General features: G+C 32.7%; 1 pseudogene; it reads left to right on the forward strand.

The window, feature by feature from the left end:
- Positions 1-7261: 7261 nt before the first annotated feature.
- On the forward strand, positions 7262-9725 carry LOC124939545 (annotated as a pseudogene).

Here is a 9725-nt window from a genome sequence, read left to right on the forward strand (position 1 = left end):
GTATATATAACTAGTAACATGAAAATTAAAATGAAAATATTATTTGGTAGCTTACCTATAAAAAATATCCCAATCAAAAGATTGTTGGCCTAGAGAGAAAGAAGAAAACAATTATTAATTAACATAAGTCATACATTTTTTTAAAAATATTTTATATGATTAATGTATAATTACAAAAATAATTAGAGTAGTTAACCATATAGATACAAATATTATGTGAGAGAAAATAAAAAAATTATCAAGCATGAAAATTAAATAAAAATTACAACGTGTGGCCTAATAGATTATCGAGTTTGTAGGGTTTCGAGTAAGACGATTAACTCCCTAACCTACTTCATCGACTTTATGGAACTAAACTTAAAAAATGTATTATGAATATTGTCTTTCATTTTATTTCGTAAGTCATATCGAATTTCAATATTCGATTCGGTTTCCGAATTTGTTTGAAAAAAATAAAAATTCGAAGAATTCGAATTTAGGAACTCGAATAACCCGAAACCGAATCGATGAACACTCCTAAATTAGTATCTACTAAAAACTTGTCTTTCATTTATTTCGTAAGTCATATCTATCAATTTAGTATTTACTAAGAACATTATGAATTATACGCATTAACGCAACGATTTAGTTTTAACCAATTTAATAAAAATAACTAGAATGTTATAAAATAACTAAAATGGTTAAGAAAAAAAAAAATGTATTTATGCAATGGCAGAGCCACCCGGGTAGGCAGTAGTTTAGTGTTCTTTATAATATATTAATATATATTAATGTTATAAATATAAATTAAATAAATTATATTTATAAAATAGAATGTTTAAAAGTTATATATATATATATATATATATTAAAATAAATATATGATTTTTTTTAGTGATTATAAATTTTTTTTTTAAAGATTTTAATGGAGAATTTAAGATTTTCTAATGTAACTACACAAATATCATTTTCAGTTATTAATCATGTGAAAATTGTTAAACGAAATAAAATGAAAGACAAGTTTTAGTAGATACTAATTTAGGAGTGTTCATCGATTCGGTTTCGGGTTATTCGAGTTCCTAAATTCGGATTCTTCGAATTTTATGTTTTTCAAACAAATTCGGAAACCGAACCGAATATTAAAATTCGAATTCGATCGAATATTCGGTTCAGACCAATATTGAACACGCTCACAATTGTACTCTTTATTATAATAATTATACATGCACTTTTTTACCTTTATTATCGCTAATTGTAGAGATTAAAATCTTATGGATTTGGAAGACCAACTTACCTAATTTAATATATATTATATATATACTTAAAAAAAATAATAAAACATAATTTATTTTTTTTCGTTTTGGTTTTCAAGTTAAAACCCCAACTCAAAAATCAAACCGAAAACCGTATTGGAATTCGAATTGGTTTAAAATTCGATTCGAAAACTAAAAATAAATTCGAATTCGGTCAGATATTTAATTTATATTGAACGAGAGTGTTTGTTACAGATATTGATTTAAATTATATAATATATTAATTTTATTCTACAAAGATAGAAGTTGCAACTTAAATAATATGTGTAAGCATAAAAATTTGACTTATCTTATTTAAAAAAAAATTATTATTATTTTAATAATAGTAAAAAGATATTTTGAATTTTTAAATTTAAAATAATCTAAGGGAGGAATCAAACTAAATTAAGGATTAATTATTGTGATAATTAAACCTAATTAAGAAAAATATTCCAAAATTCGAAAATAGTGTTGAGATTAAAGGGTTGAAATTTTTGATTATATTTAATGCATTAATTATGTGTAATTTATGACTTAAAAAGTTATTAAATAAATATCCACTAAAATTTCCAAAAATACTGAAAATAAAATATGAAGATAATTTGATTAGGTTGATAAAAATAGTTTTTGTGAATTTTTTGGTGAAGAAAAATGTGAAAAAGGGATTAAAATTGATTTCAAATAACCATTTTATATGATTAATCAGATAATCCAGTGTGTCCAAAATTTTGTTAAATTTCTACTACAGAACTTGGACCATTAGATAAGCTCCCATGCATCATTCAACAGCCTAGACGCTCCCACATAACCCGCTACAACGAAGCCGCGTGGAGCCGCCCACACCAGAACAACTATAAGGATTAAGTAACCCCGTTAGTTAAAGACGCTGAATGTAAACAAAACGCAACAAAACCCCGCATCCTAGGCGAAATGGAATTGTTTCACTTGTCGTCTTGATCAAAACAAGCGATCGTCGGCGACCATCACCAGGTATTTCTTCCAAAAGCCTTCTTCGCCAACAACCTTATCCCTCCATTTTTCTTCCACATGATCCCCGTCGTCGTCGCCTACGATAACCCTCTAGCTAGGAATGCCACTTACCCTATTCGATAGAATTAGGGATAAGTATAAAGATCTTCAAATTCGACTTGAATTGATCTTCCCCGACCCGACCGACCGACTAAGTGACATAAATACTCCATTAGGGTTCCCTACATTCGATGATCGAACAACATCAAACAATTACAGACTTAATCAAAGTTTGAAGATCCGACCAATAACTGATTTTTTCAAAACCTTCTCCGACGATCCCAACTCGGATCTAGGCTTCTGAATACCCTAACACATCCAATGAGTGTTTTCTTAGTTGTTGGTATGAATCCAAAAGCTTTGTGATTGAAAAGTTTGATTTATCAAATTTTTTGTTAGTTTGATTGGTTATAGGGCTTGTTCACGTGATTTTTTTGTTTAGAATCATAACCTATATCATGTTTGAACTTTATGTTGTAAGGAATCAGATCAAATCAACCTGAATCAAAAATTTTGAAAAATTAAGCTTGAAAAACTGAATTTTGTAAAATTTGTGTTCTTAAGTTTAATTTGGATTTTTTTGATTCAAATATCATCTAAACCATGTTTGTAAACATGTTGGGATGAATTCTCAATGACTGTAACAATGTTTTGATCATGATTGATCAAACTGTGTTTTTGAAAATTTTGGATTTTGATTCAATCTTTAAAAATCGTTTTAATGATGTTCTTGTTTTGGTTGTGTTCAACCATGTTCATCATTTTAAAGCTAATGAAATAAAAAATCAAGCATTTAATTGGCCTAATTTGAATGATCCCTAATTTTGACAGAAAAATAGTTTTTAGAAATTGATCTTTGTAAAGATCCAATAATCATGATTTGTGTTAGGGCTTTTGTTTTTCATAATCATAAGAACTAATTGTAGCTTACAGATCATGATTCCATGATCTGAATCAAAAGTTATGGCTTCTGTAATTTCTTCATATCAAATGAAGAACACTCGGTCCTAGGAACGAGTCCTATAAGACCGGGTTCGAGAAATAGGACCGAAAATCTTCGGTCCGAACCGAGACCAATGACCAGTGTTCTTGAGTTAGGACCGAGATCGAGGACCGATGTTCTTGAACTAGGACCGAGGATGACGACCAGTGTTCTTGAAGAAGGACCGGTCCTTGGGACCGATACCCAATACCTAGGACCGAGAAACCCGACCGAGTTTGTTTAACCTAGGACTAAGCCCTCTCTTAGCCTAGGACCGAGCCCTCTCTTAATCTAGGATCGATGTTTTTAATTAGAACCGAGTTCCATCATAACCTAGGACCAAATACCTATAACCCTAGGACTAAGTTCCATCCTAACCTAGAAACGAATACCTTTAACCCTAGGATTGAGAACTACTTAACTCTAGGACCGAGGACCAAGACCGATGAACTTGACTTGAGACCGACCTTCCAGGCCTAAGACTAAGTATTCTGAGTTTGGGACCAAGCCTCCTGAACCCAGGACCGAGCCCTCTAGTCCCTTGACCCATGCGCCCGAGCCCTAGTCCAAACCACCCCGGTTTAGACCAAGTTCATCCAAGCCCAAATCCACCAAACCGAACCTAGACCCTAGGACTTGGGTTCTAAGGCATGTTTGGTTCCACTTTTCAAAATCCAAAATTATTTTTGTAATTTTAGAACCCGAATCCATTTTCAAATAATCCCGAAAGGTAAAAAAATAATATTTTAATATTTTCTAGATACTTCATAAATAATTATTTTGACTAAGGTCTTATTTGGAATTTATTTAAAAAATTCTAACACATTTTCTGATATTTTTCAGGGTTTTTAATTAGTTATATATCAATGCAATCGCAGACACGCCATTTTAAATAATTTTGTACAATTATTTACGCAATTTAGAACCCCGGACTACTAATGAAAGAAAATAAATGTTATAAATAAATGTTGTAATAGCTAGAGTATTTTATTTTTAAAATAAATATCGTGCTTTGACGGGCGTAGATGACATAGCGCGAAATTCCTTTTCGGAGTGTAATCAAGTCACAGACCCCTTACAAAAATTTTGGTATAAATATATTTATACACGTATCATTTAATTGATTTTCATAAAATAATTTGGCGACTCTAATTTTCAAATAAATAATCTTTTAAATTAGTTATGTTTAATTAATTTAAACCGCATTTTTGCCAAATTATTATTTGACTCCCAAATTATTAAAGTTTAAACAAAAATTAATTATTTTTACATAATTAGTTCCAAGAGCTCTCATGCATTATTTTAAAAATCTTTTGAAATAATATTTTCTTTTAAAAGAAGCTTAACATGCAAACCAATGTTGAAACGCATCGAACCTCGAGCCACCCCACGATGTATTTCCCCATATTGCCATGTGTCCACGACACGTGCTAAGCTACGAAGGGAAGCCTATTCCCAGGGGTTACAATATGTTAAAATTTATTAAATTTTATAAATTTTCTTTTGTCTTATTTTTATATTTTTAATAATACGAGATAAAATTTTAAATATATAAATTTACTATTTAAATTGGATACTCCCATCACTTTTTAGATTTTTTATATTCATTTTATTTTATTTTAGTAGGGGTATTCGTGGATGAGTTTGATTAATATGCTTAATATGTTTACTTGTTACCCGTAATAGTGTAATACATATAATCTTTATAGTCCAGTGAAAAAATATGGATTCGCCCTTGCTTGTATCATATAGTCTCTTCAATTTAAGTTTTTCAAAAAATACTCAATGAATCTCAATTATACTCTACAAGAGACTCCAAATATCACTCACCCCGACAATGCAAAAGTAAGTGAGTCGTTGATTTCACCTCCTTTTAGCATACACGACTTGACATAATAAATTTTTTTTTCATGTACATATCATCCGTAAAAATTTAAACGTAAATAACGCTCTATTTAAATAACGGAATATTGGATGCAAATTTTGACTTTCAACCTAAATCATACGAAACTAGCATGAATGTCTTACGAACAAATTATAACAATGTCCCACATAAAAATTATCAATAATTTGTTAACGCGTAATATTTCCTTCCTACAGGAATACTTGTTTGCGTTTACCAAGAAGATTAAGACGACTCACCGCCATCAACGTTTTTAGTAAGAATCCATCCTGAAAATTTTAATTTACAAGATAAGACAATATATGTGATATGAACATTCTTGTTAGTTTAAATTTTAAACTCTTAATGGTAACCATTTGAAATCAAAACCTGATGTCTTTCATTAACATTAACATGCATGATAATAGTTTTTGTTTGTTTGAGTTATTTCAATAATTTAAATATTATTTCTTTTTTTTTTTCATTCTCGCATCAATAAATTTAATAACTAAAATACTAAAATATTTTATTTTAAATTATTATTTATATATCAATTTTTATAAATAAAAAATTTATTTCATTCTCTAAATATCATCTATAATTAATTTTTTACTCTAGGTTTTTTTTTTAAATATTACCCTATCTAGGCATGTAAGTAAACCGATCGAATCGTGGGAACCGATCGAATCGGAACTAACCAAACCGCATACAGCTGAACCGGTCAAACCGAAAATCGTCCGGTCTAAAATAGTGTGAACCGAACCCATCCGTTTTGGTTAATTGGTTCTTTAGTTGCGAACCGTGCCATGCCACCGACCGAACCGATTTGTTGTATTTAATGTTAAATGGAGCTCTACAGATCCTTCCTTCACTCTCATCGTGTTTCTTCGACGCTGCAGATCGGGAGATCAACCTAGTGAATCTATGTCTTTGGCTTCCTTCATCTATTGGGCATTAACTGTTGCTCCATTCCATTCTTAAGAGTTTATTTTACCCGCTATATGAAAAAGTCTTCAGATTTAATTTCTAGAATGTGAAAATCTTGATTTCAATATGCGCTTGAAGAAGTTCAACAGGAAGAGGAAGTTTTATCTAAGTTATCTTCCTTCTAAAGAACCGATTGTGATATATCATTATTGTATTTGAGTGCCTCATGTGAGATTTTGTTTTATAATTTTAATGTTTATTGTTATTTCTTATTGATTATCTCACCGTTTGTATTTTAGACTAATAAATTAGGTTGATTTTTTTAATTTAAAATAGATTAATAAAATTAATTTTTTTAAATTTAGCTGTTTTTTTTAAAATTTATATCTAAAACCGATCGAACCGAATAAACCGATAAAACCGAACCGACTAATATACCGAAACCGACGATTTATAATTTAGGCAAATCGATGTCAACGATTTGATGATTTGATTGTACGTTTCGGTCTATAAAACGACCGAACAGTTTACGGCCTAACCATGAACAGTTCACGGCCTAACCATACCTATCCAGAAATAAATTATAATCATATTGTTTGGTTGGCTTAGGGTGGGATCCACGGGATGTGAGTGGTTACTTCCTTTATTTTATATTTTTTTAGATAATTTATCTTGTATTTTTTTTCCTTTCTTTTGCTAAAGATGATTTATCTGGTTGGATTGAACGTTGGATAAAGTCGTCACCTAGATGAAAATAGCACGTCTTGACCGTCTCTCACGATCGTCATTTTTTATATATATAGTTTAAATATATACAATATTAAAAAAATAAATAAATTTTGTCAAAATATATTAGTTTGAATTATTACCTTTGAAGATAATCCTCACAATTACTTTTAAAAATAGTATGATTAAAATAATAAATTAAATAATAAAAAGTAATGAAAAACTGTATAAAAAATTTGATAGATGACAACTTTACAAATTGATTTAATTATTTCATGTAAGATAGACATTATGTTATATAATAATAATAATTAAATAAATAAGTTTCTACCCCACTAAAGGCAAAAGTGGTCAACATTCTAAGAAAACAATAATAATAATAATTATTATTATTATAATAGACTGGCTATTTGTTTAAACCACTACATAAAATAAACGAAAGTTGAAGAAAGAGTGACTGTGGTGAGTTTCAGACGACCGGAGAGACAGATATGATCAGAAAAAATGGCGGCGGCGACGGCGGTATCGTCGGAGAAGAAGAAGGGCCTCTGTTTGAGACAAGAAAAGCAAAAGGAAGAGTAATTTACAGAGGGTTTATATCTTCTATATTGGCGGGTATTTTCTTCATATGCTTTTACCGGTTGTTACATCTACCGGAATCCGGCGAGCCAGGAAGATGGACTTGGATTGGCATGTTCATCTCCGAACTCTGTTTTTCATTTTTCTGGATCATAACTCAATCTGCCCGTTGGAATGTCGTCCACCGCTTCCCTTTCAAGAACCGACTCCTTCATAGATACGAGGATAAGTTACCAAACGTAGATGTATTTATCTGTACAGCCGATCCTAAGCTAGAACCGCCTTCTTAGTTATCAACACAGTCTTATCAGCTATGTCTTACAACTATCCGCCGGAGAAATTCACCGTTTATTTGTCCGACGACGGTGGATCCGATTTGACTTACTATGCTATGGTTGAAGCATACAAATTCTCCAAACTGTGGGTACCCTTTTGTAAACGGTTTCATGTCGAGCCAAGGTCTCCTCAAGCTTACTTTGATCAGAGCTCGGCTCCAGTCGACGAGGGCAGCCCCTTTTCCGATCAGTGGCGGTCTTTAAAGGTAGTTTAGTTAGTTAGTTTTTGTCCCTATGAGAAATAAACAATAATCATTAGTACTATCTACAGAAACTATACGAAGAAATGAAGGTTCGAATAGACGAGGTAACCAAACAAGGAAGTGTTCCTAAGTATTTAAGAGATCATAAGCACAAAGGGTTCTTAGAGTGGAACTCTGAAATGTCAAAACAGAATCATCCATCCATTGTGCAGGTATAATAAGAGCTCTAAAGATTTAATTAGTTTAGTAAACAAACTCTCTTACTTTGTTGATTGATCTGGTTTCAGATTTTATTGGACCTGGATGATGAAGAAGGTGAGGTTCCCAGATTGGTTTACTTGGCAAGAGAGAAGAAGCCTGAATCATCATAATTTCAAAGCAGGATCGATGAATGCGTTGATAAGAGTTTCATCTGTTATAAGCAATGCCCCGATAATTCTAAACGTGGACTGCGATATGTACTCAAACGATTCAAACGCAATCTTGGAAGCTTTATGCTTCTTCATGGACGATGAGCAAGGCCATACAATAGGCTTTGTTCAGCACCCGCAGTCTTTTATTAATATTACCAAGAATGATATTTATGGAAACTCTATCAATCCAATCAATAAGATCGAGCTTGCAGGAATGGGTGGGTATGATTCAGCTTTGTACTGTGGAACAGGATGCTTTCATAGGAGAATCAGCCTCTGTGGAAGCAAATATGTTAAGACAGAATTGAAGAGTGTTGAAAAAACCCAGAAATCTAACATCCATGAATTGGAAGAGGCTGCGAAAATCGTAGCAAATTGCAGCTATGAAGATGGTTCTCAATGGGGAAAACAGGTCTGGTTTCTCCTAACATTCTATTAACCGCAAATTACTTACTATGATTCTATAATCTGCAGATGGGATTGATGTATGGGTGTGCAGTTGAAGATGTAATAACAGGTTTGTCAATTCAATGTCGAGGATGGAAATCCATTTACTACTATCCAGAGAGAAGAGAATCATTTGTGGAATAGCTCCGACAACCTTAGATCAGTGTCTGGTTCAGCAAAAGAGGTGGTGCGAAGGTTTATCACAGATCTTCTTCTCCAAATACTGTCCATTCATATACGGCCATGGCAAGATTAAGTTTGGAGCTCAAATGGGTTACTGTTTATACCTTCTTTGGGCTCCTCTATCATTACCTTGCCTATATTATACAATCATCCCTTCCATCGCTCTACTCCATGGAATTTCCTTATTCCCACAGGTAATCATGTTTTTTTACAGAATTGAAAGGTTTTTAACAATGCTAATTACCTGTTCAACGAAATGTTTCAGCCAACAAGTCTCTGGTTCTTCCCGTTCGCGTACGTTTATCTTGCGAGAAACGTTTGCAGTGTATACGAAGCTTTGACATGCGGAGATACGATCAAGGGGTGGCATCAACGCTCAACGGATATGGCTGATACGAATAACGTGACGTCCGTACGCCGTTCCGTCATTGGTGGACACGAATCGGCAGGACGAGTAGGGTTTTCAGAGACTGCTTTTGCGATTACGACGAAAGTAATGGACGAGGATCTGAAGAAGAGGTACGAGGAAAGAGATTATGGAATTCGGGAGTGATCGATCATGATTCACGGTCGTGTCCACGTTGGCAATGTTGAATCTGTTCGGTCTGGTTCGGCGGGATCCTGATGAGGAGGTTTGTGGTGGGGCAGACGGTGATCTGTTTGCTGGTGTGTGGCTATGAATCTGCCGGTTTAGGAAGCTTTGTTCTTGAGAAGCGATAATGGCAGGGATTCCGATATCGGTTTATGA

The sequence above is a fragment of the Impatiens glandulifera genome, chromosome 5 (assembly GCF_907164915.1).
Source record: "Impatiens glandulifera chromosome 5, dImpGla2.1, whole genome shotgun sequence".
Lineage (NCBI taxonomy): Eukaryota > Viridiplantae > Streptophyta > Magnoliopsida > Ericales > Balsaminaceae > Impatiens > Impatiens glandulifera.